Source organism: Pinus tabuliformis, chromosome 7 (assembly GCF_031772625.1).
Source record: "Pinus tabuliformis cultivar Carrire ecotype Pingquan chromosome 7, CPIR1, whole genome shotgun sequence".
In the NCBI taxonomy this organism is placed as follows: Eukaryota; Viridiplantae; Streptophyta; class Pinopsida; order Pinales; family Pinaceae; genus Pinus; species Pinus tabuliformis.
In genome coordinates this window covers 888,854,356-888,879,720 of record NC_142293.1, presented here as the reverse complement: position 1 = coordinate 888,879,720, position 25,365 = coordinate 888,854,356, and the positions used below count along the sequence as shown (strand labels likewise).

At 42.1% G+C, this 25,365-nt stretch overlaps 1 pseudogene; it reads left to right on the top strand.

Annotated features, from left to right (window-relative positions):
• Positions 1–2,586: 2,586 nt before the first annotated feature.
• LOC149250458 (casein kinase 1-like protein HD16 pseudogene) lies at positions 2,587–23,336 on the top strand (annotated as a pseudogene).
• Positions 23,337–25,365: the final 2,029 nt, after the last annotated feature.

The following is a 25,365-nucleotide window of genomic DNA, read 5'->3' as shown; positions in this document are numbered from 1 at the left end:
AGGTGAAATTGGTGAGCACACTGCAGGATTGCGCGTTCACATGGTATATCAAGGATTCCAATGATCACACAAATGCAGGAATAGTGGAGATCCAGAATACGCTGAACAGAGATTTAGTCGGCTGAAATCAGAGACGCAGTCAATCATCGGATTTAAGGAGATCACAATGCTTCTAGGCGAGACCCCCTGAGATCTGGATCAGTGGATGAAAAGTACGATCCGCGAGGATAATATGACGCTAATGGATGTACAACACCGTGCGTGGTTTGTGGCATCTTTGACACTGCACCTGAGGACGATGCTGTCACAATAGAAGCTTTCAACCCAAGCTGAAGCATTGGAAGTGGCGATGAGGTTGCATGAAACACTGATACATGATTCAAGGCTAGGAGTTCAACAAATCCACACGCAGCTATAGAATCTTTGCCTAGAAATGCAGAGCTTAAAGTAAGATAGGGCACTGCGGCTAGAGGCATGCAATGATGTATGGTGTATAAAGTGCAAAGGTTAGGGCTATGACAAGGATCACTGTCCAGTATTCGTAAAATACTTGGTAGGAGGGGATCAATGCTATTGAGACCAGAGGCACAGGCAGGTCCAAGTGCGGCACCCACACTATGGTGCATGATCTGTCAGTTAGGAGGGAAACACATAATGGACAATTGTCATCTGTTGCAAAAGTATACACAGGCTCCGCAACAGTTGTTTTGTAATTTTTGTAGGTCGGTGGGCTATGACGAGCGTACTTGTCACATCTATGAGTTGATGATGGAGCAGACCCCAGCCTATAGAATGTAGATAGAAACGTAAGACCTTGACCCAACCATGGGGATGGCGCACACTGGATTTCAAGGTCGAGGTCAGGGATGAGGAGGAATGGGGCCAAGAAGGGGCTGCAGACAGTTGATTTGCTACAATTGCGGAGGACCAGGACACTACTCCCATGATTGTACCAACCCAATGAGAATATCTTGTTCATATTGTGCTCAATTTAATCATGAACCAGTGGATTGTCCTACGTTGATGGCATAAATGTGCATGAAAGGGGTACTACAGCCTACTCCGACTCAGAATATCCAAATGATGAAGTCTGAACCGTGTGACGAAGACCCCAACATGAACATGATGCTCAGAAGTGGCACGACCACAGGAGAAGATAAGGGGAAGCAGCTTGAGGAAGATACATGGGTTCGCAAGGCTCCTGCAAAGGAACTTGAATTTGACTTAGAACACACAAAGGAGATGTTTATGGAAGCTAAGAAGAGCTTCACGGAGGCCTCTACTTCAAGTAGTAAGGATCAACCAAAGCTAGGAATGGATCCTTCTATGCTTACTACCTTTTTAGAGACATGGATGAAGCTGCTATGCAACAATAAGGTAGTCAAGGGACTACAGAAGTTGAGCACTAGGTACACAAGATTGGGTGAACGGCACGTAGTCCAAAAACTGGGAAAGCATACATTGTGCACTGGAAGGGAGATGAGATTGACGGTGCAGATTGGTGAATACGAAATGGACAAGGTAATCTTGGACCTGGGATCTAACACAAATGTGTTACCTAAGAAAACCTGGGAACGCATGGGCAGGCCTATGTTGCAGTGGTCCCTTATTCAATTATGAATGGAAAACCAACAGAAGATCGTGCCCATGGGAAGGTTGCAAGGAGTAATAGTTGATATCGAAGGCGCAAGCACATAGACAAACTTTGAAGTAATAAAGATTGTCGATGACAACAATCCTTATCTCGTGTTGCTAGGAATAGACTGGGCCACTGATATGAATGGCATCATCAACCTGAAAAAGAAGAATATGATATTTGGAAAAAAATCCCTACGCGTAGTAGTTCCGCTAGATCCAACCGAGGGAGCGCACTACACTAAACCTGTGCATGACGATGACAGCGACGTTGAGCTAGATTGCATTTACTAGATAACAACACAAGACCAGGATCAGGTGAACCCAACTGCAAATGGGAGAATCTCGTGGGAACGCGACAGTTCCTGTACTTCAAATTCAGATGAAGAAGTAGAACGCTGGCAGAACCGGTTGCACAAAGTGACAACGTTGAATTGCAACATGATGGCTAGATCCCTGCGTTGCATGAAAACAGAGGCAAGGGAACTGCTGACATATGATGGAGTAACAGCAGTGGATGAATTCCTGGACCAATTTGAAAGGGAAATACCGGAACAGCAGCGGTATGATGCACTAGAATGGGTGCTGCTCGCAACACTTGCACAATGGTGGAGTACACATTAGAAGACTATTGGAAACTAGTGCAAATGTAGAATATGGATGTGCTTATAGTTTGGAAGTCCCCAACGTTGAACGAGAGCCAGGTAGCTAGGATGAAGCAACTTGCATGCCCACCTATGTCGATGGGTGCAAACGTGTACTATATAAGCACATCCTAGACTAAGGATTGAAAATAAGAACCCGATGCAGCAGTAGGAAAAGCGATGCATGCCATAGATAGTCCACATTGGGGCATTCACAAAGCTATGTAGAATCATGAACAGAGTTTACCAGGCAGAATGAACTGATTGGGACCCGCGTGTCCCAGTGGTCTGATGGGCCTATGGGGCCATGCACAAGAACTTGAGCACGGGAATGATTCCAGAAATGACGAGCATAGTCAAGGTTGTAGCTTTGGGAAAGAATCTTCACGCAATAACTGGCACAACACGCAAGGACCATAGAAAAGAAGGTATGCAGCCATGTGAGGACAAACATATGCAGACTCAAGAAGCCATCCGGCGAGGGAACATTGAGCTTCGCGAACTTGAAGAAGATCAGGTACAACTGAAGCAAAAAAGCATATTAATGGACGTGGATATCGGAAAAATGGAACTGAAATCATGCAAACATGTCGCGTCAATGGAAGGACAGGACAAGATATGGGTAGCCATACCACCACAGTAGAAGAGTGTCACCGAAAAGTTCTGGTTCTGCTACCATGGCTGTAACCGCACCTTATTAAACAAAGTAACCAGGGGAGTGCACTGTATAAGGAAGAACGCAAAATGCTGAATGACGTGAGGGTAATTGAGGGGCACCCGCGGACTAGGCTGGCAAGTGTAGGGAAGCTTCGTGCAGGTGGTGTGTCCACCTAACTATCCGTAGAAAGTACAGTCTCAACGCTTCAAGCAGTTGAAAGACATCACGAGACTATAAACAAGTTTGTAGGAGAGCTACGTGGGAACGAGGTTACGCGCAGGGTCAGTATGTCACAGGGATCGCGGTCATGCATAAGGGGCTGCGCTACTGCGGGGGTAGGTTGGAAGGTGATCGTTGATGTCACTATTCATGACAAGAGGTCTAATTTAAGGCAGAAAGGAGTAGGCAGCAGGAAATTAAGATAGGAGTTCAGAGCTAGATTCGGGACAATCTGCTGCTAAGAAGGTATTAATGACTCAAAAGTGGAGGGAATAGTTAAATTCAACTTCAAACGATATTATAAAATCCTTTGTGCTAGCCTTGAGGCAACACTTGGTTGTTTAAGATTTGAGCCAGTACAGAGCATTGAGCACCAAACACTCTTGCCACCCTTGAGTACGCGACCGAATGGATCCAGTGTAGACACGATGATGGCTGCGAGAACCGAAGTGCGATTCGCGGAAGTTACCCCAGTGCCCCATATGAACCAGGAGGAGCCTCGAGAGGCAGCAACTATAGTAGAGGTTCCAAAGTCACCATGCATGCCGTGACCACAAAAAGAAAAGCAGACAATGGGGCCAATCTAGGTATCACCACAGAACCCACAGTTTAGTAAATTGTCAATGACAGAGAAGGGCAAAGTCATCACCCTTGAAACGAAGGAGGAGGAGGAGGATTTGCAAGCCCTGATAACCTAAATTGAATAACAGGATGATGAGGTGGAGAATGTCTCCCAAGTGCCTTCGGTGATAAAGTTACCCCCCTACATCCCCCTATGGAAGGGGAAAGCCAAGATACCTAAGAACCTGGAGGCCACGAAGAGTGCACTCTAGACCCCGCTCCTTCCAGATGATATAAGGTTTGAAGGTACACTGATGGGACGGGTACCTAATATGAAGTTCGAAGACTGGGACCTCACAGACAGCAAGAAGTTCCCATAGTTGGCCGCGGAGAAATTACTGAAGTAGAAATGGCTACGCAGTGTAGAGAAGGCTGGGCTACTCCATCTACAATGGATACCCCACTGCCACCACGCGGCCGTCACTATTTTTGTCATCAGGCAGCTACTGTGCCTAGTACATGATGGGTATCTCTAGCTGGAGGATCCAATTCGCATCATGGCCAATTTGATTCACCGGATTTCTCAGCTGCCCATCAAAGGAAACGACCCTGCAACCATAGCAGGAAAGAGTAGCGACTTAGCCCTCGCAGAAGCTATGAAGGCTAAATATAAGCTGGAGAATAGGAAGAGAGGGTACGTAATTGTAAGAATCAAGGACCAAGGGGTGTGCATAGCCAGCCAACTGCTGGCTGGCAAGCTGATGAGGAAATTCCGCACAGGCAAAGTGTCAGCGTCTATAATTGAGTTGGCAGAGCAATGCACAGAGGGGGTCCAGTTCAACTCGGCGCAGTTCCTCTATGACAAGTTTCTGACAAACTATAGAGAGGACTAGGAGAAGGGTAATACCTTCGACTATGCATGGTTGCTCTTATCCATCTTGTTGGTTGCATGGGAGCTACCAGATGACAGCCAGTTTCCCACGCTTGAAGGTGACCTACCGAAGCCGCTAGGTACACCTTGCTTTGGGCAACAAAAGGCGTGACAAGGATTCACGAGATAAAGATGTTTTGGGTGTTTGTAGAGGTGCGAATATGAACATGGATCAATCGTAGGCTGCGCTTGTCCCCCACAGTCCATAACAGCTTACAGAGCGTGGCAGAGTTCAAGGCGGATATGCATAACCTATATATCCGAGTGCGTAAAGATCCCGCGCGAACATGGGCGAAGCTCCTATTCATGGCAATGGATGATGCAATCTTTGCGGTAATGGAGTCATGGCCCCCGGAGTGGTGTGCCCCGGACTTGGCAGAAATGGAAAAGATTGCAGCACAACAACAAAAGAAGGATACCAAGTTGTGCATTGCATAGTTGGTGGAGAGAAGGCGCCAGGAAAAAGAAGCGGCTACGCAACAGAAGGCGGCTGAGGTAGCAGTGGCTGCGTAGATGGCAAAGACCGCAACCTCGACCACGAAAGAGACAGAGGAAGGCCAGGAAATGTCCACCAAGAAGGACATACAGGAAGAGGCTGAGGTAGAGGAATGCATGGACCTGGTACCAAAATCAACCCAACTCAAGAGGCTGCACGTCCATGAGAAGCTAGCCTCGTGGAAAAATACAAAGGCCACAAAGACCTCCGAGGGAGACCTTCTTGACATTGGTGAAATAATTCGTGATGTCACTAAGGATGTTTTTGAAGAATTAATGACGGAGCAAACAACTGTGTTGGGGGCACTCAGAGTGTAGTTGTAAGCATTACAAGTGCAACCCCTAGGAATGTTGGAACCACACGTTGTGGCAGGTACATTTGAAGCTGAGCCGATGTTGCACGCCCACACCACAAACACTTTTGTATTACCAAAAGGCGCAGTCTTAGCAGCCACTGAGGGTGACGGGGCCACGACAAGTAAAATCAAGGGCTGGGGGTTGAATTTGGCCTCCCTTCCCAGAGAAACCCTATACCAACTACAGGGTGGGGTAAATGATGAGCTTCGCACTAGGGAGGGCCACACCCTCTAGGTCTTGAGTGAGCAGAAATTACATTTAGAACAGCTCAACCTGCAGCGCGACAACCTGGTCATACAAACCCAGGGATTGGAAAAGGTCGTGGAGGAGGCCTGTAGCAACATATCAGAGTTGGCCATGCCAGCGGTACTCCCAATAGTAGAAAAGATTCACCAGCTAGCAGCTAGAGCCCGCAAGGCCTAGGAAGAGTCCGCGAAGGTTCAGTTGGAGCTGAACCTGCAGATCGTTGAGTTGCGACTGAAAGCACAGCTCTCTACACCCTGGAAGTCAGAGAGCAGCACCACCACGCCATTCAATCAGGGTTGGAAGCAATAGAGCACGCTGTACAGGACTGCACGAGATTGTTGGATCAATCCCTCTTCACGCTCACCTCACTGCAGGAAGATCCAACCATACAACGTCTGGAGACAGAAGCATGGCAGTTACAGCAGGCATATGACAATATCAGGGGGACCGTAGAAATGGTTGCCCTTACTCAGTGACTTGCCAAGATGAAGGAGGCCCAGGCCCTAAAGGAATAGGTGGACGCCGCGTGCCAAAAAGAAGCAGTGCTTAAAATGCACATCCAGCCTTGGCACGAGGAAGCATTCATGGTTACCACCACGATCAAGGGAAAGCTGGTCCAGATGCAGGATACATATGCGTTAAGGCAAGAAGGTGCCCCTGACAATGATGCATCGGGGATTCACAAAACTGATACAACGGACAACGAAATAATGTGCTGCAAACATAAGCGAAGTGTAGAAGTTGTTGGATGGACTCTGTGTGAAGATCACCGCACCATCCAAGTGACTCGAGATGAGTCACGATGATTGTGTTGGGGGCCTGTTGGGCAGCGGATCCCCCCATAGCATGCCTTTGGGGATTAAAGCCCGAGTTTTGGTCAATGTAATGTAAATACCCCGTAAAATGTCGGTGCGGAGCGTGAGAGTCTAGGGTTGTCCACCATAAAATAATGTAATTTAATATAGAATGTGTCGACCTACCCATGGTTCACGGACCATGGAATTGTATAAATAGAGCGAGGCTCTAAGGGTAAAAAGTAGTCTTAGTCTTAGCTTTGAGAAGTAATATGGGTTTTTGAATGAGGAATTCGCTCTGAGTCTGTAAGTCTGAGTCTTGGGTCGTAATAGTAGTAAGAGGCTCTGCAGCTGAGTTTGCAGAGGCCTGGTAGAGTCCACAACTATGTGTGCGGACCCCTACAGCTGAGTGTGCAGGGCAGAGTTGGATTTACTTGAACAGAGGATTAATAAAAGATAAGTGATTCTAGAATACTATGTGTTTATTGCTTCTATGATATTTATGCATCTCTTTACATTTTATGATTGCGCGCACTAGCAATAAATGTTGAATGATTAATGAAGTTAAGATCTATAATAAAAGCATAGTAAGGATAAAAGATCTAGACAACACCTCTTCGTGCCCTTCACAGAGCTACACGGAAGCAGTTACACAAGTCGCGAAGGACAGACAACTGCACGGAGCAGCGCAAGTGCGTAGGATAGGTTTGTGAACTTCCCAGACTTCATCAAGACATTCCTAGGGTGTGGAAACTTGGTTCTAGAACCCTCCCATACTACCTCAGGTGAGACCGAAAGGGCCAATAGTATCGGGATTTGCTTGGCTAAACTCACTGCTGAACCTGGGTCAGGCCCCATGTAGCCAACAACAACTCAATATAGTTGTATCATTTGTTTCCGAGTGTTCTTGATATGTTTTTCCATGATATGATTAGTTGTGGCCTGTTCCATGTAGTCCTGGTTGAGCTCTATTGGTGTGAGTTGTTCTGCAATGTCAGATGTGTCCAACAATGGTGAGAAGTATGGCCAAAGGCAATCTACATTGAACATTGGGTGCAGACCAAGGAACGGTGGGATGTGGAGCTCAAAGGCATTGTCATTGACGGCCTTGGTGATGGTGTATGGCCCATATCGAAGCGGGCGAAGCTTGCAGTGAGGTCTAGCAAGGTGCTATTTCTACAAATGAAGCCAAACTTTGTCGCCCACCTGGAACTTGTGCGACACTCGATGTTTATCATGACGTTTCTTGTACTTAGCATTGGATATGTCCAATATATCATGGAATTATTGGAGTATGTGTTGAATGTGCTCAATGAAGCTGTTAGCCCTTTCAGCTTCGGACTTCGCGTGAGCCGAATCTACCTGAGTGGTTGCAAATGGTATGGCCACATCAATGGGGCATAATGGATGAAATCCTAGCCCTACCTTAAAGGGGTTGTGGCCTATTGAGTTGTGGATAGATATGTTGTAGATGTGTTGGACATAGGGGAGACTTTCATCCGATGTGCGTGGATGCTTTGAGTTGTACATGCGTAAAATGTGTATGATCATCCTGTTGACAACCTCTGTTTGGCCATCAGTTTGGGGATGGAAAGTCATGGACTTAGTGAGTTTTGTATCCAACATCGACCAAGGACTTGACCGAAATGCACTTAGGAATCTACTATCCCGATCTATGATAACGGACTGTGGGATCCTAAAGTGTACCCACACCCACTCAAAGAAGAGCTTAGTAGTGGCCTTTGTTGTGATACTATTCGTGTAGGCTACCATGATGGCCATCTTAGAGAATCTGTCAATGACCATGAAAACGCAATCATTTTCGTGCTTAGTAGAAGGAAGGCCTGACATATAATCCAAGGAGATAGATTTGCAAGGCCGACTAGGAGTTGGTAGAGGAGTATACAAGCCTTGCTTCTTGATGGTTGGTTTTTCAATGACGCAGGTGGTGCAGGATATAATATACTTCCCAACATCCTAACGAAGTTTCAGCTAATAAAACTACTTCTGCAATACCACCATTATTTTCTCTAATTTGAAATGTCCAGCGACCTGACTGTAGTGTGCCTCTAAAATCATCTTGGAACGCTCACTTGAAGGAACACATATTTGTCCTAAGTGGCATAATAATGCATCTTGAAGGTAAAAATTTGGAACTTTCTTCCCTTCCAGGAGTGTCTGGTATATGTTGTTGAATTTTGGATCACTCTTGTAAAGATGCAGCCACCCAGATGTCTCGTGCCCACAAAGTTGAGCACAGTGATTAGCGCCATGACCGGTGGTTGGCTGAGGCAATTAGCGACATTATTGGTGTTGCCCTTCTTATACTTAATGTTCAAATGGAACTGTTGCAGATAGGTGGACCATTTTTGATGGAAATCGTTCTGCAGCTTCCCTTGTGTCTATATGAACTGTAGAGGCCAGTGGTCTGTGTGGATGATTGTTTCCTTCCTCAGAATGTAATGCTTCCATTGACAGTAGGCCTAGACAATGGAATACATTTCTTTGTTGTAAGTGGGGTACTTTTGGGCTGTGTCTGAAAGTGTCTCACTGTGGTAAGACACTGGATGCCCATGTTGAGTAAGAACTCCACAAATAGCATAGTTAGAGGCATATGTATCAATCTCAAATGGTTGTTGCAGGTCTGGTAATGTGAGCATTGATGCAGGACAGAGGCGATTCTTCAACTCGGAGAATGCTTGCTATTAGTTTTCCGACCAAAATAAATTTTCTTTTGCTCCGCCCTTGGTGACTTGACTTAAAGGCCAAGTGATATGAGAGAACCCCAACATGAACCTACGGTAGAAATTGGCAAGACCCAAAAAGCTGCGAAGCTCTATTAGAGTGGTTGGGGTTGGCCAATCCCAAATGACTTGAATCTTGGATGGGTCCACATGTACACCCTACTCATCAATGATGTACCCTAGATATTGTACCTGGGTCAGGCCAAGGTGCATTTCTCCAAGTTAGCACGTAGCTTGTGTTGTTGAAAGGTTTTAAGGACACGTCGAATATGGTGGAGGTGCTCTTCCCAACTCTAGCTGAAGATCAAAATGTCATCTAAATACACCACCACGAATGCATTGGTGAAGGGAAGAAATATGTTGTCCATTAGTCTCATGAAGGTTGCAGGGGCGTTCGTCAATCCGAATGACATGACCAACCATTCAAAAAGGCCCTCCTTGGATTTGAAGGTAGTTTTCCATAAATCGGAGGGTTCAATAGGCACCTGGTGAGAACCTGACTTCAAGTCAATCTTGTTGAAATATTTGGCCCCCTTTAGTTGGTCTAGAAGGACATCAATCTATGGCATTGGGTACCTATTCTGGACAGTGATCTTGTTCAGTGCCCAATAGTCAATAAAAAGCCTCCAGGTCCCATCCTTCTTCTGTACCAATAAAATTAGGCTCCCACAGGTTGATGAGCTTGGCCTGATGTGCTCTTTCTAGTGTAGTTCCAAAATCTACATCTTGATCTCACCATTCTCCAAAACAGAGTGCCGATAGATCAGTCCATTGGGCAGCGGCGTGCCCGAGGTCAGATTGATGGAGTGCTTGACCTGACATTGCAGAGGTACCCCTGTGGGTGAGGTGAAAATGTCCTTGTATTCCTCCACAACTTTGTCCATCTGTTGTTGTTGTGTAGAGGAGCCCTGCCTAGAAGCTATGGCCACAACCTTCTTCTTTCCTTGGGGGCGAATCATAAGGAAAACAAATTTCCTGGTCTAGGAAATGATCTTATTGCATTTCTTTGTAGTGATTAAAGAGATGGTGGTAGGCGGGGTTACCTTCGGTATCCTGTACAACTTATTAGCCAAAGTAATAATCACAGAGCGAGGTCTAGACTCATATAAAACATGTCGCTTCCACAAGTATGGTTTTCCTAACAATACATCAAAAAATTCAAGAGGAGCAACATCACAGAGTACGTCATCTGTGAAGGGCTTGATGTTGTAGGGAAAGTGGCACTTCTTGCTGATGTGAAGATCTCGTCCATGGTGAAGCAACCCGATGGTGTACGGATTTTGATGTGTTGTAGTCTTTAGGGCCAACCACTTCATGACTTCTTCTGAAATGAGGTTCTTTTGGCTCCTGCTGTCGGAAATGAACTGTAGTAGAGAACCCTTCACCCATATATGTGATTGGAAGAGGCATTCCCCCTCCTCTATATCTTCAGGCTCAAGTTTATGGATCTTTGTGGTGGTCATGATGGCACTAGGCTTTGCATCAATGATATACTTCCCTTTGTCAACCCCTTATCAGGTTCTGATTTAGAGTTGGAACTTGCGTCTGATTCAGAATCCTTCAACTCATCCAACAGTGACTGCTTGGCCCAACACTCACTTGTATTATGAGTGGAGATCTTATGGAACTCACACCATTTTCCCATGTCCTTCTTCGTCTTCGTGGTGTTGTTCTTTGCTTGCAGCTTCGCCAGGTTGTCCTGGGTAGCCCTGCCTTAGCTTGGTCCCTTGTTCTTTGGTTTGGGGGAACCTTTTCCTTGCTTTGGATTCGCAAATCCAAAATTGTTTAAACTTCTTCTCAATCTTTACAGCATACCGATATGTCGTGCCGAGCGAGGAAATTTCCAGGAACTCCATCTCGTCCTGGATGTACTTGTGTAGACTATTGTGGTACATGAGCACCAAATGCCGCTTAGTATCCTTGATACCCAAGTTTTGTGCGAAGGGTATGGAAAGTATTTGTGAACTCTGGCACATCTTGGTCCCTTCCTTGCCGTAGCGTGGTCCATTTTATGTATTTATCTTCATAGCTCCAGATAAGGTAATATCGTTCCTCGATGGCGTCTCAGAAAGAATTCCAAGTTTAAAAAAAATGAGGGTTCACTCTCATCCTTTTGTTCACAGTAGGTTTCCCACCATTACTTGACATGTGGGGTAGCTTTGAGAAGTGCAAACATAATCTTTTCCCAATTGGAAAAGTCATGAATTGAAAAATATCCTTCCAATAGATTTAACCATTTATCTACGGTGTCTGCATCTATCAGTGCTTCGAATATAGGAATATCGAAGTTAACTTGTACCTTAAAAGGAGTGGCACCTCCAGAGTGGCTGCTAGATGAAGATGCATCACCTGTGGGTAGTCGTCGAAGGATCCGGGCAAAGTTATCCATCATTGCGTCCCTCTCTCGCTCGAGGGCTTCCACGAGCAACATTTTGAAAGGACCTCCTGACCCCTCATCTTTCTTTTCTTTTTCCATGGGAGGTCGTTGGGTTTTGCGAGGCTGATCCTGCAATGGTTGAACCAGATCAAGCCCTAACTCCTTATACCTTGACATCGTTGGGGACATGCAAAGAAAAATAGAGAAAGAATAGACCACTCTCATACCACTGATCTGAACTTAAACATGAATGCAACAACTTACAGATATAATCATAAACACAGATATGCATAAAAAAAACACTTCATTCCATTTATATAAAAATATTGAACTATGCTTACAAACATAATGGAAATAAGATAGCTTAGACAATGGTAGCTTATCTCTGAGAAGAGATGTGGCAGCTACATGCCTCTGAACTAAGTTACAATGAGCCTCAAGGGCATTTTTATTATTGAACAATAATGGAAAACCCTAAACAACCAAAACCCTAACTGGAGGAGATGTAACACTAAGATTTTATGGGCCCCATTGGGGTTAGTTGGGCATCCAACTTCTTGGGGTCTTAACTTGGTCATATTATCTTTGTTTGATGCATATGATACCCGGAAATATCTCTCAGAGGAATATGGTTTCTGATGCGATTTTCATAGAAATCACCAAAGAAATTTTGCCAAAGAAACATCGTTTAGGGCCTCAAAACATCTCCAGAAGTTCAAGACTCGAAAAACTACCAAAAATAGTAAATTGTTCTACAATTAAGGTGGGGGGTCTAGGTGGAATAGGTGATTGGCCACCAATATCCACCTGGATCACCAATGCACACATCATTCGAATGGACTAACGTATGCAAGGGGGTAAAAATGGCTTGGGTTTCCGAGGCTAGATTCCTAGAGAAGCGACTCGCTCCGTTGGCATAACCAATACACGATGTGGATGATGGCACCATATGAAAGGTGCAAAACACAATAGATGTGATGATGCAACCTACCTAACTTCATGATAGAAATAAAGACACACAAATCAATGGGATATGCTATGAGTGAAATTTCTTGAGGTAGAGTGCATTGGGAGAATCAGGAAGGAGGTGGCCTTCAAAATCCTCGAGAAGATATGCCCCCTTGCCTATGTGCAAGGGTAATTAGGGTAGACATATCTTCCATCATGTCCTCATCAAAATGGAATATGGGTGGGCAGGAGGAAGACTGACTACATGATGCGGCAGTGGTACCTGGTGCATCATCATGAGAAAGAAGGTTCACATACACATCATCTGGAAAGGTAGATGATGAGCTAGTAGATGGAAAATCTATCGATGTTGAGACTTGGGTTTTCGACGAAGGAGGTTTGATAGAGGTGCATGCAAAAACCTCAAAAAAATTTTCCCGTGAGGAACTCAAGGATGACGAAAGGTAAAGGATATGGACCATGGAGTCCGTCATCTCGATATTGGGGGGAGGGATCACGATGGTGGGACTAGAGCCCCCATGTTCTGGTACACTAATGGTACTAGAATCCATGGGTAGAGGAGTAGATGATCCACTACGAGTGGCCTCGTATTCGCAAAGTTCTTGAAGCCAATCACGAAATTCGTCGAGACGAGGGCAACAATGGGAATAATGACCATAATGATCACATAAAGCACAAGGGTGATTTGTGAGCAACATTTTGAGTTTATTAGATGGTCCTGGTAAGGTAACTTGGACCTCAAGGATACTTGACTCAAGGAATGTTTCCTGAACCAAATGTTTGAGACAAGGGATTTCAGGAAAATTATTAGTCGCATGCCCAACAACTTCACACACAATGCATGGAGGTGTCGGCTTTGGAGCTTTGGGAGTAGAAGGTGCTTGGGGATCCTTGTACTTAGGTTCCTTTTTCTTCACTTTACCCCCCTATCCATATTCTTTTGCAACAAGAGTGGGTTCCTTTTGAGGTTGTGGTGGAACTGGAGTAGTGACAAGGGTCGTAGGGACCGGTTGAACTGGGGTCAAAGCATGATATGGTCTGAGCTAACCAAGCAAAGTGTTCACTGGGGGATCAATGTACCACATTGGGATCCCAAAATTCATATTAGGGAGACTCAACGAAGCCATGACAAGGATAGAAAAGATTCCAAGAAGAGGAAATAAGAAAGGTATTTGTCCTGCAGGGTAATGTTCGAGCGGAATAACTCCTGTATGGTTGAGACCTGGAGGAATAGTTACTAGTGGGAACAAAGGGGAGGCACCCACAAATGGAGGAGGTCCTAGGGGGGTGGATCTAGATGGCTCAGTTGAGATGGTAACAACGGGGTGTTGAGGAGCTGGTTGTTGATCAAATGTACCAGACTGCTTTTGAGCAGCCCATGATGCTTGTAACATGCAAACACTCAAAGAGATAGGCTTAGAGATAGGAGGGGGAGGACCAGAGAAAGCACCCAACAATGAGGAATCTTTGTAGACTCTGGGTGAAACACCAGTGAGAGGGGTAGAATACTACTTTTCCGACATCGACAAGATAATGGACTCAGGGGAGGTTAAGGATGACGACTCTTAGTATGTCAACTGATCGATAGTGACGATCTTCCCTTCATGGGGGAACGCATCTTGCGGAAAACTGTAGATGCCAAGGATGACATGGCATAAGTGTACTACGACCCAAGAGAATGTTGTAATCTATAGGGGTATCAACAACCTCAATGTCTACATGAACATTCTTGCCTGCAAGAGTCACTGGACAATTACGATACATGCCAAGAAGCTGGGAGGAGTGACCGTCCCAAGCACACAAAGTGATGGTGGATAGGGACAGTTTAGGTGACTTGAGTTGCTTCCAAATAGTATCATACATCACATAGGTGGAGGCACCTTTGTCAATAATGCATTGGGAGATGATGTCACTACGGACTCTAGCTGGTACCTAAAAAGGAACAGATGGAGGTAATGGAGGATGTTCTGACGTATCAATAGAAATGATTGTAATGAAGGATCTACTGCACCCAAAGTAGTTAGTAGAGCTTTCTTTTGAGATGGGCACGATTGGAGCACCTCTAGTGTCGACATGGCAGGAGGTGATTGTGCCAAGTCATCTACTATACTATATGTATGGGAAGCTTGGTTAGAAGTCATGTTAGGACGTAATGGTCCCTTAGGGATCTTAGGAATTGACTCAACTTTAGGTTGAGGGATCTGTAGAAAACAATTTTGTGTTGTAAGAGGCTCGATAGTTGCTTCAGTTTTGGACTTAGTGGCGGATGAAGTCGATATCTTGTCATATTGACGCGACCAAGTTTGCAAGTTGATATGAGAGGTATTGACCTCATTAGAATTCATCATGAGGATCTGGTAGTCACCAGGACCAAAAGGTTTGGGAAGGTGGGCTTCTTGACTTTGCTAAGGTTGAGCAGCAACAAATCCTTTCTGAGGGAAAGGATTTGTGAGCCTGGTTGGTTGAGATGGCACAGGATTATGAGGTAGTTGTTGCATGGGTGGTTGACCTCTAGAAGTTGCTTCGGCTTCCCACATTTCGTGCATCTGGGGTAAGAGGGGACACTCATGAGTATAATGGCCATGTACACCACAACATGCACAAGGCTTGTTTGTATGAATAACCTTATTCTTCTTGGGTTGGTCACCCTGTTGTTGGTTATTGGTGTCAAGCTGGTTCCCGTGGGGTTCATTAGGTTGATTACCTTGGTTACACTAGTTACCCTTGTTACCTTTCCACTTATTCTTTCTCTTTGAATTTTGGGGAGTGGTTGCACTTTGTTGTGAAAACAATTGACCCTGAGGGGCAGTGGCTGCTTGGGCTGAGGATGCATGGGAGGTTGCGGCACTGATGCATGAGGGGCTAGAGCGCTCGACGGTGCATAGGTATAATATGGTGAAGGGGTAATGGTCTGGTAGACAAGTTGAGCACTAGCTAGCCCTAACATCTTCTGATTTGGTTGGGTAAATGCATAGGATGTGATTTGTCTTGAATACACATTGTTGGTAGGAGGGGCATAAGTGTTAGAGGAACTGGTGCCCCATGTAGATAGCCATAACTCTATTGAGTATATGGTGGAGGATGTGAAATAGCTCCAATGATATTGTCGGCGGCGTGAGATGCCACCAGTGCATTGGCACCACCAAGACGGGGGAGGTATAGGATAACGATATAGACATAATGAGATTGAGCATAAATCAACTCATATCTCAGAGCGGTTTGGAGAGCCTCTTCCTCTGTCTAAGGAAAGAGAGACACAACATATTTGGAAATAGTGCTAAAAGAGTCCTAAGAAACCAATCAAGGTAGACATGGTTTTCGAAGGGCGGAGCAAAGAACATGCTCCTCCTTTTACACCATTCCTGGACATGATTGGAAAGACGGGTGGTAGAGGAATGACGGAATGTGGTCAAGAGCTTTCTACCAATGTCGTATTGGAGAGGTAACTAAAAATATGAAAGGAACTCTTTAGAAAGCATCGTGAAAGTGGAATGAGAGGTGGCAGGATGGTCGACATACCACTTTGCAGCATCTCTAGTGAGCGTGCGTTGGAACAACTGAAGATGAATGGAGCCATCGATGATGGAATTGGATGAACACCACATATGGAAGGAGCAGACATGATTGGTGGGGTCCTCTCCAGAATTACCCTCAAACTTGGGAATGTCGGAGGGAAGCTTAGTCGACATTTCTAGCCAACCAGCATCGTGGTGTATAGGGTCATTAATCAACTGGCTGAAATCCGGGAGGCTTAACCCAGCCATGAAAGGTAGCATTGGAGTTGCCGAAATGGTTCTTGTAGCAGTTTTGCTAGATGTGACTACAGGAATGTAACCGAAGCCAAAACCAAGTTGGTTTCCTGCATGGTATGTGATGAAGGAGGCTTGGAATCAGATTAACCAGAAGATGATTCAGTATGGGCACTTGGGGAACTATGAAATCGAACCCTGCGGGGAGGAGTAATATGCCCAAGTATAAATTAGGGATGAAGGCCTAAGAGTCTCGGCGACAAATGCCTTGGTGGAGTAATGGTTGTAAGACACAAGTGACATAGAAATGGTGAAGGTAGATCAACAATATGTTTTTGTCTCTGTGTGGGGAGATAAATTAATTAAGTTAAGTATTGGCTTGGTGGTGTAAACCAAGAACCCTCGCTTAAGGTGTGCTTGTGTGTTTATTAATTAAGCCCAAATCGTGTTTGAAAAAAGAAAAAGATTCTTGAAATAAACTAAAATTAAAAATAGAAAATGAACAACAAATCAACTCTCTAAGCCCCACCCAAACTGGGTTTGCAAAAATTGTGTTGGTTGGTGGAGAAACCAACTGAAAACACACAAAAACAGCCAAGAGATCTAAGCATTGGTGTGACTGGGATCAAATGACACTATGCTGCTGGAAAGTGATGCAGCAACAACAAAAAACTAGTGAGGAAAATCGTTGCAGAAAGATAGGGAGATGGGTGTGAAACCTAGGGAAAACAATGGGACCCTAAGGCAAATGACCAAACAAGGTTTAAGATGAAACTTGAGGATGGAAACAACCTATTTGTGAAGATCTGAAATATGAAGGTAAAGATCTGGAAAATATGGTTGAAATCTTTGCAAAAACTCAAACTTCTTACTCAACTAAACTCGTCCTATAATGGTGGAAGCGTACTAGAAGCCCTAAAGGGGATAAATTCCACTTTGACAAGCAAAACTAAGTAGATCAAGTCCTAAGCAGGGTAATACAGTGGTCAACCAACCCAATAGACAACTCTCGTCAAAACCTAGAAAGGGATTAGAAAAAAATCCCAGAAACCCTAAAAATCGCAAGTACTAAACTGTTTAGGGGGAGATCGCACTTTTTAGGCTAGAAAGTGCACTCTGGACCTCCATATTGCACTATCGGGGAAGAAAAGTGTGATTTCTTCTCCTTGATACTCGATTGGCAAGTCTCAAAAAAATTTTCCGTCTCTATTGCAGCTGGTTCCTGTGACTTGTGGAAATGAACAAAAAACTTGAAGAAGTTAGAAATTTGATTGATCTAGGGTTTGAATGCTAGTAAACAACATTAAGAGGCTAGAAAAGAAAAACCCTAAGCTGAAAACTGAAGGTCACCCAAGTTTTCGGATCAGAATAAAAAATGCAATGCAGTCGCCAATTTGTTATGTAGCATTCTTCTTGAATGTGTATGAAAAGAAAATACTTTAGGTTGTGGATGACAAACAACCCTAACGATAAAAATGGTTGTTAAACAATGTAGATCTGCAGCAAATGATAGAAATGAAACCTGCTAAAGCCCTGATCTATGTAGAAGACATATTTAAACAACAAAATGGAATAGTAAAATAAGCACAAATAACTCCAATAATCCAATGGAAACCAAATATATAAAGAATATATTTTATTAAACAACACCTGTGAAGGGAACAAATAATGTTACCAGTCCCCCTCTATGGGATGGGTTCTTGGCTATCCTCAATGTCTTCAACTTTTGTAGAGTCTCTCTCCTCTATAATGTGTAAAACCCAGCAAACAAAATGTTTGAGCTCAATGAGAACTCAAATGAAAAAGAAGATGGTGTGCGACAATGATAATAATTAGAGCTGCAATAGTGAGTGAAACAATGAAAATAATCAAAAGTGAAGAATGAATGGAAAACCCTTCTATTTATAACAAAATATTAGGTTATTCTCGAATAATGAGCAATAATAAAATATTATTAACCCCATTCTAGAATTAACCATTTGGAATATTTTATTATATTTGGTTTGGAGGGAAAAGGTATTTAAACTTTTATTTAGAAATAATAAGTAAATAAATGATTTATTTATCATCTCAAGAAATATAGTTAAGGAATAATAAACAAATAATGATTTATTTAATTATTCGTAAGGGATTTAGTCAAACTTGACAAGGAATAATAACTAATTAGTGATTAATTAATTATTCCTACAGAAAAATAAGATAATTAATTATTTATCTATTTATTTCTCATAACTAGGTCAAGTGTGACAAGGAATATTAATTAAAAAAAAATTAATTAATTATCCTTAGGAGATAATCAAATAAACAGTGATTTATTTAATTATTCTTCATGGGTTTAATTATAAATGACTTAACAAATGTGGTTTATTAAGTAATTTCTCATAGTGAAAGAAATTTTACTATGGTAAAATTGGCTCTACATGGTGTACTTCGATCCATCTAGTAAATTATGTCTAGATGATCACTTTTTTGTGATAATGGTTAGTTATGAATGTATCTTCCATATGGCTGCATGATGCTCGAAAGAAGAAATTTGACATACTTTGAAATGGATGGAGATCAAGACTCTCTCACAAAGTAGAATGGTATAACTCTAACAGTGTTGATCAAAATCGAGCATAGTCTTTGTAAGAAAGAAAGAAAGTTAGCTATGACAACTCCAAGGAAGATATTGTAGCTTGGTAATAAAGTTTGATCCATGGGCACTTTGATTAAAAGGAATGCATGGAGGGATTCTTATATAATGTCCATATGATTATATGAAAGGATGTTGATATTAAAGGAATCAAGTATGCAAGTATTTTGATAAAAGGGGACATCATGACAAGTTAAGTTTGATATTTATATTTTGATATTGGTTATCTGGTTAACATAATTGTTTCTCCACTTGGAAGGATACTGCAAGGATACATGCTAACCATTGAGGTAAGTTCAATGGGTGGTGATGAGCTCTATTCAAAGATCATATGAATTAAGTAAATGGTTTTGGCAATCCTTGGAATGTCATGTAGTCAAGGTGTTCACATCATCACCTTGAGATTGAAAGGTAGCAGTGTAAGAACATAACCTAATGTTCATATTCCTACATCAACAAAGATCACTTTCATGAGGGAGATATTACTAGCTTGAAGTTTGTGATGATTGGAGGAAATTGATGTGCAAAGTTGATGGCTTGAACCCTGTCACAATATTAAAGGAAGAAAATGGATCCATAATATCCAAGAAGGAAGAAGCCCAATATGGTGAGATACAAATGGGGAAAAGGGATGCTTACAGATATCTCCATGAAGCACTGATAGATGATACATTTAAGAATACAAGCTAAAGATCTTGTGGTTATGACTTCCCAATTCAAAGGAAGTTAGGTATCTCGTTTATATTTGAGAGGGAGTAAAGGAGTCTCCAAAAACATGAGCAAGGATTTATTCCCTAATCAAGAGGGAAGGGGGATCTACTCTCTGGTTGAGATGGAGTGATGATGAACATCACATTTGTATTCTCTTCTTCATTTGTTAATAACTTGACCAGGACTAAAAATCATACATATAAGTGAAGGCCATGGAGAGATAATTGTGGATGGGGGATTGGATAAGCACCTGTGATTTCCTTGGGGATAGAAAAATCAGGGATAGGAAATGGAATGACATTCTTTGAGGATTGGACAGGTATCCAAGACAAGATTGGTCGAAGAGGACGATATTCTTTGAGGTTTGGGAATCCAAGCTAAGAATAGTCTTGAAAGGACATACCTAGTGAACATCGGGATGGGGTATGTGCCTTGTAGAGGTAGTGTGGTATCTCACATAAAGCCTCCAAGCATTATGCTCTTATATAATAAAGAGATTGTCAATTTAAGGCCTTACTATGTTGACAATGTTGTTTATGATGTTGATTCTTAACAATGTCTTACCAGTCTGACTCTTCTTATGAGAACTCTCCCATTTGAGAATAACCTTGTACCATGTGTAAAATTATGAATACATCCCTAATTAAGAGGGAGTGTTGGAAAATGTAACTAGTTTCAGTTTTCATAATTGTCAATGTACTCAAATCATTATGTATATTTTTGGTTACAAGGAAAAGAAGAAAGAAAAATATTATTTTTGAGCATGGGTTTCATGCTCCAGTTTGATGGTCATCGCATGTTCTTCATGTTTCTAGGGTTTGTCATATCAAAGAATATTTTTCTCGAGTCAAGAGAGTCATTATGTTTTGAATAAGATCCTAGTGGGAAATTTGTAGCATGTAAAAGATATTAATTTTGAGTCTAGAAAGTCCTAGAAACCTCCAAGCACAAGTCAGCCCTGGCAGTGACAAGTTTGCCTAAAGGAGGGTATTTGAACCCCTCATATGTGTATAGATAGAAGTAGCATCAACCTAATTTAGCACCAATTTGATCTCTTTCAAGAAGAAGTTCGATATATAGCTTGGAACAAGGAAGAAGTTATAGTGAAGGACAAGGAAGAAAGGAGAAGTAAAGAAGAAGAAAGAAAGTATTTTTTTGGGCTCTTTTCTCTCACATGTACGAAGATTAGGGTTTTTGAAACTTCAACAAAAGCTGAAAATTGTAGGTCTAAATTAAAGATCCAAGTTACATGATGGCTAAATTTTCTAGTATGACCTTAGAGACCTTGGATTGCTTGAAGGAAGACTTCTTGAGGAATTGGTAGGTGCTAGAATTAGGGTTTCTACAACTCCTACAGGACCAAAGTTGCGGGTCAAAGTTGGGGGCAAAATTTGAAGCTGGAAGCTGGTTGAACCAGAATTTATCCTCGTAGATTTGGTTTATCTCTAACCTAATTAGAAGGGGGTATTGGAAGGCTAACTTGGTGCTTGGAGGAGGACTTGTTCTAGGGTTTTTGTCTTGGTTTTTCTCATTTGAAGTAGATTCTATAAGAAGAGATGAGTTTCTTTCTGGGTTTTCTCTTTGGAGGGGTTTTTCCCTGGCTTGGAGCCTATATCCTGTGTCCATTGTCTTTGTTGTTTTTGTTCTTGATAATTGTTTGATGAGAAGATATAATAAATAAACATAAGAATATAAATAAATTTCACAAGCAATTATTAAGGTTAAGGAGAATTTGAATTAATAGTTTCTGTATTGCATTATCCAACATGAATATGCCAGTTGTTCCTAAATAATAAGTGTCCGATCAATTATCCATGTGTGGCCTTGAACAATCTAGGTTAGTGCCTCTTATTTATTTAAAAAATATATAACTATGTTAAAATTACTCTCTTAACTAATTACTAGTTCTATTCTATAACCTAAAATAGAAAACTAATGAGACATGTATTATACCTTAGCATCCCGCGTGAAATATAGGATCAAAAGTGTTTTAAAAAGGAAAAGAGGGAAAATTAATCAAAATGAGAGGAATTATTTTGTAGCAAAAAAGGTCCATTTCACAGCTCATCATAGTTGATGGCAGTATTGACAAATACAAGGAAATATTTGTGGCTAGAAGATTCTCCCAGAAAGAGGAAGAGGATTATGATGGGAATTTTTCTCCAGTTGCAAAGTACACTACTATTAGATATATTATTTCTTTTGCTTCTTATATGGGTTGGAATTTACATCAAATGGATGTAAAGACTACTTTCCTCAATGGTATGATTGAGGAAGAAGTGTACATAGAACAACCTCAAGGATTTGAGGTTCATTGGAAAGAATCTCACCTTTATATATTGAAGAAAGCCTTGTATGGCTCAAGAAGGCACCTAGAGCCTGGCATTATCAGATTGATGGCTACCTGACAAGACTCAATTTCTCTAAAAGTGACATTAATCCAAACCCTTATATCGAGGTTGAGAAAAATGAACCTGTGAATTATTGTTATATGTTGATGACTTATTTCTGATAGGTGTAGAGCATCTCATTATTTAGTGTAAGAGGGATTTTTCCTTTGAATTCAATATGAAGTATCTTGGGGTTATTCACTACTATTTAGGGCTATAATTATGGTATAAGCCTAGTGAAATCCTCCTTGGTCAAGGAAAACATATACCAAGATCCTACAGAATTTCGTAATGTTGGAGTGTGTTAGACTCCGTCTTATGTCAGTGTGAGATTGATTCTTCTTCAAAACCCTGTTTTGAAGAAGAAATCATTAAATGTGTTGTTTTAGAATATGTAATTTATTCTCCCGCTCTTCAAATGGCAGCAGTTTCCTCAGCTCCTATCTCTGCAAAAGCACAAACAAAAGAAAACAAAACATCAGCAGCAATCATGTCCATTTGTTTGATCTGGTCTAGAAGCTGTCTTCAGTTGTCATTTGGTTATACAGCTCTCCATACATTTGGTTGCTCAGATCTGGTTACTTAGCCAAGGAATCGCTGGAATGAAAGGCATACTTTAATCTCTTGACAAGCATATGCCTGCGGCTTTGTTGCTTAGCCTCTACTGCAGACTTCTTGGCACATGGATTTACATTATGTAGGGAATTCCTGAAGCAGCTCTTGATCTGAAGGTTCGGCTTGGTATGCCTGCTACACAATGGATCAGTTTTTATAATGCTCGTCGGCCAATGAAAACAGAGATACCACTATAATGTGGCTGATACAAGACTTACACAGCATGTTGAGAAAGGAAATGAAGATGGCTTTTTTTTAGCTTCTTGCTCAAATTTGTGGGCTCTTATTATGGATGCGGGAAATGGATTCACTGCACAAGTTTATGAGCTTTCTCAGTGCTTTTTTCACAAGGAATGGATCATGGAACAATGGGAGAAAAACTATTACATAAGTGTAATTGCGGGTGCCAACAGTGGGAGTTCCCGGGTAGTAATGTCTAAAGGCACACAGTACACGCAACAGTCTTACAAGGTCAGCGATTCTTTTCCATTTAAATGGATAAACAAAAAGTGGAGAAAGGGATCCTATGTTACTTCTATGGCTTCTGCAGGGGGTAGATGGGGTGTTTTCATGTCTGGAAATGCAGGTTTTATAGATCAAATCTGATGGTGATGGAAAGATACCATTTTTTAGCTCAAGTTGTCGATAATATAATATCCAAGGTCAATCAGTTACACAGGCAATGAGGGATGAAGCAGAGATGGAGGGCTCTCTTGCCAGCATGATACGTGCACTGCGTTCTGTGCATCAGATGTTTTTTGATGAGAATAATGATAAAGATATTGCTCGATCGGGTTTCAATGGCAGAGATAGAATTACGGGACTGCATTCAGACACTACTTGTTTTAATCTCAGCTTGCAAAACAAATGGCTGAGATGGACACTTTGCGAGAAGATACACTGCAATTAGCTTTTGATCTACTGGATGTACATGGTTGTGGCTTTCTAGACAAAGATCAATGTGCTCAACTCTTTGAAGAGTTGAATGAATATCGGAACCTACCAAAGATCTCAAAAGAAGAATACGACTGCGTATTTTATGAGCTTGATGATAGTCATGATTTCAAGATAAATAAGGTAGAATTTACAAATCTTTGTGATGCCATCTCCTTCAGGTTTGAGAAAGAGGTTGAGCCTTCGTGGCTTGAGAGATGTCCAAACTTTTACCATTCAGCACCATGTACTTGCATTAAGAACTTTGTGAAGAGAAAGAGCCCAACAAGCCCGCATTTCTAGCTTCACTCGACAATCTGCTTCAAATTCATTTATGTTTTGATAATATAACAATTTGAAGAAAACAAACATGACTTATTCAGAACTACGAGGCCACTATTTTGTTTTGACAGCATCTTTCGATGACATTGATGCAAGCATGTATGATGGGTTGATAGTTCCTGGAGGGAGGGCACCCGAGTACCTAGCTCTAAATGAATCTGTTCTTAAATTGGTCAAGCAATTTTCTGATTCAAACAAGCCTATTGCTTCTATCTGTCGTGGGCAATTGATTCTTGCTGGTGCAGGTATATTGAAAGAGAAAACATGTGCTGCGTATCCAGCTGTAAAGCTTAATGTATTGCTTTCTGGCGGTGAATGGTTAGAGCCAGAACCTACAACTACGTGTTTTAGAGATGGGAATTTAGTGACAACAGCAACTTGGCCTGCACACCCACAATTTATCTCTCAGATCATGGCATCGTTGGGAATTAAAGTGTCGTTTTGAGGAGTTGTGCGCATTGTCTATAAACTCAATTTCTACTTCGTGTGTATAAAACTACTATGCTGTAGAGGACCACTAGATATAATAAGTTGCAGTTGCAGTGTATAGTTGATGTATAAACCATTTTACTTAAGTTGGGAGGGGAGATTTCTCCAAATATTTTGTGATAACATATATCATATATCCACTTTGTGTGTATGGCATGAACTGCAGAAATTCTCATGCTCAAGTTGGAAATCATTAGAAGCTTCTGAAGACTATAAGCTTTTCTAATGTACCCAATTGCCTCATTTTAAGGAGTTATCTTCTTCTCCCGGGATGTCGACTGGATGCAAATCTTTGCATTTTAAAAATGGGAACGTGCCTTCAGCAGAAACACTTGTCATGACATTTTGAGGGAGAATAAAAGTCAAAAGCCAAATTTAAATACAGATAATTATCCCAGCACAGAAATCGAATTAGTTAGTCTATTTTGGGTCTTCACACTGAAGCGGTTAGGCAATCAAAGGCGATTATGCGGATGAATAGTGACAATTATGAATGGCTGGATATGTATGCGCTGATCTTCAGGAACCGATGAGTGGCTTTTTACTATTTTTCATAGTGCCAGTTGAAACAGTTTCATCTTTTCATGGATCGGTTTTCTTCTGAGCTGTTTGTGGTATTAAAAATCATTTGTAAGAATTAGTGGTTAGAGAGTAGGGTAGAGAATTCTGAGTGCTGAGAGCTGGTGGAGAACAGAGAGCTTTTATTGTACAGTCTTTGACAGAGATTTTAATCAAAAAATGCAGCTCTGACCCCTGAGATTCCTGTGGTATGACAATTTAGCATAAGTTTTTCTTCTGTTTCATATGTAACCTGTTATGTTTTCATTTCACCTCATGATCATTTCTAATTGAACAAATGAAGTGTTAAGGT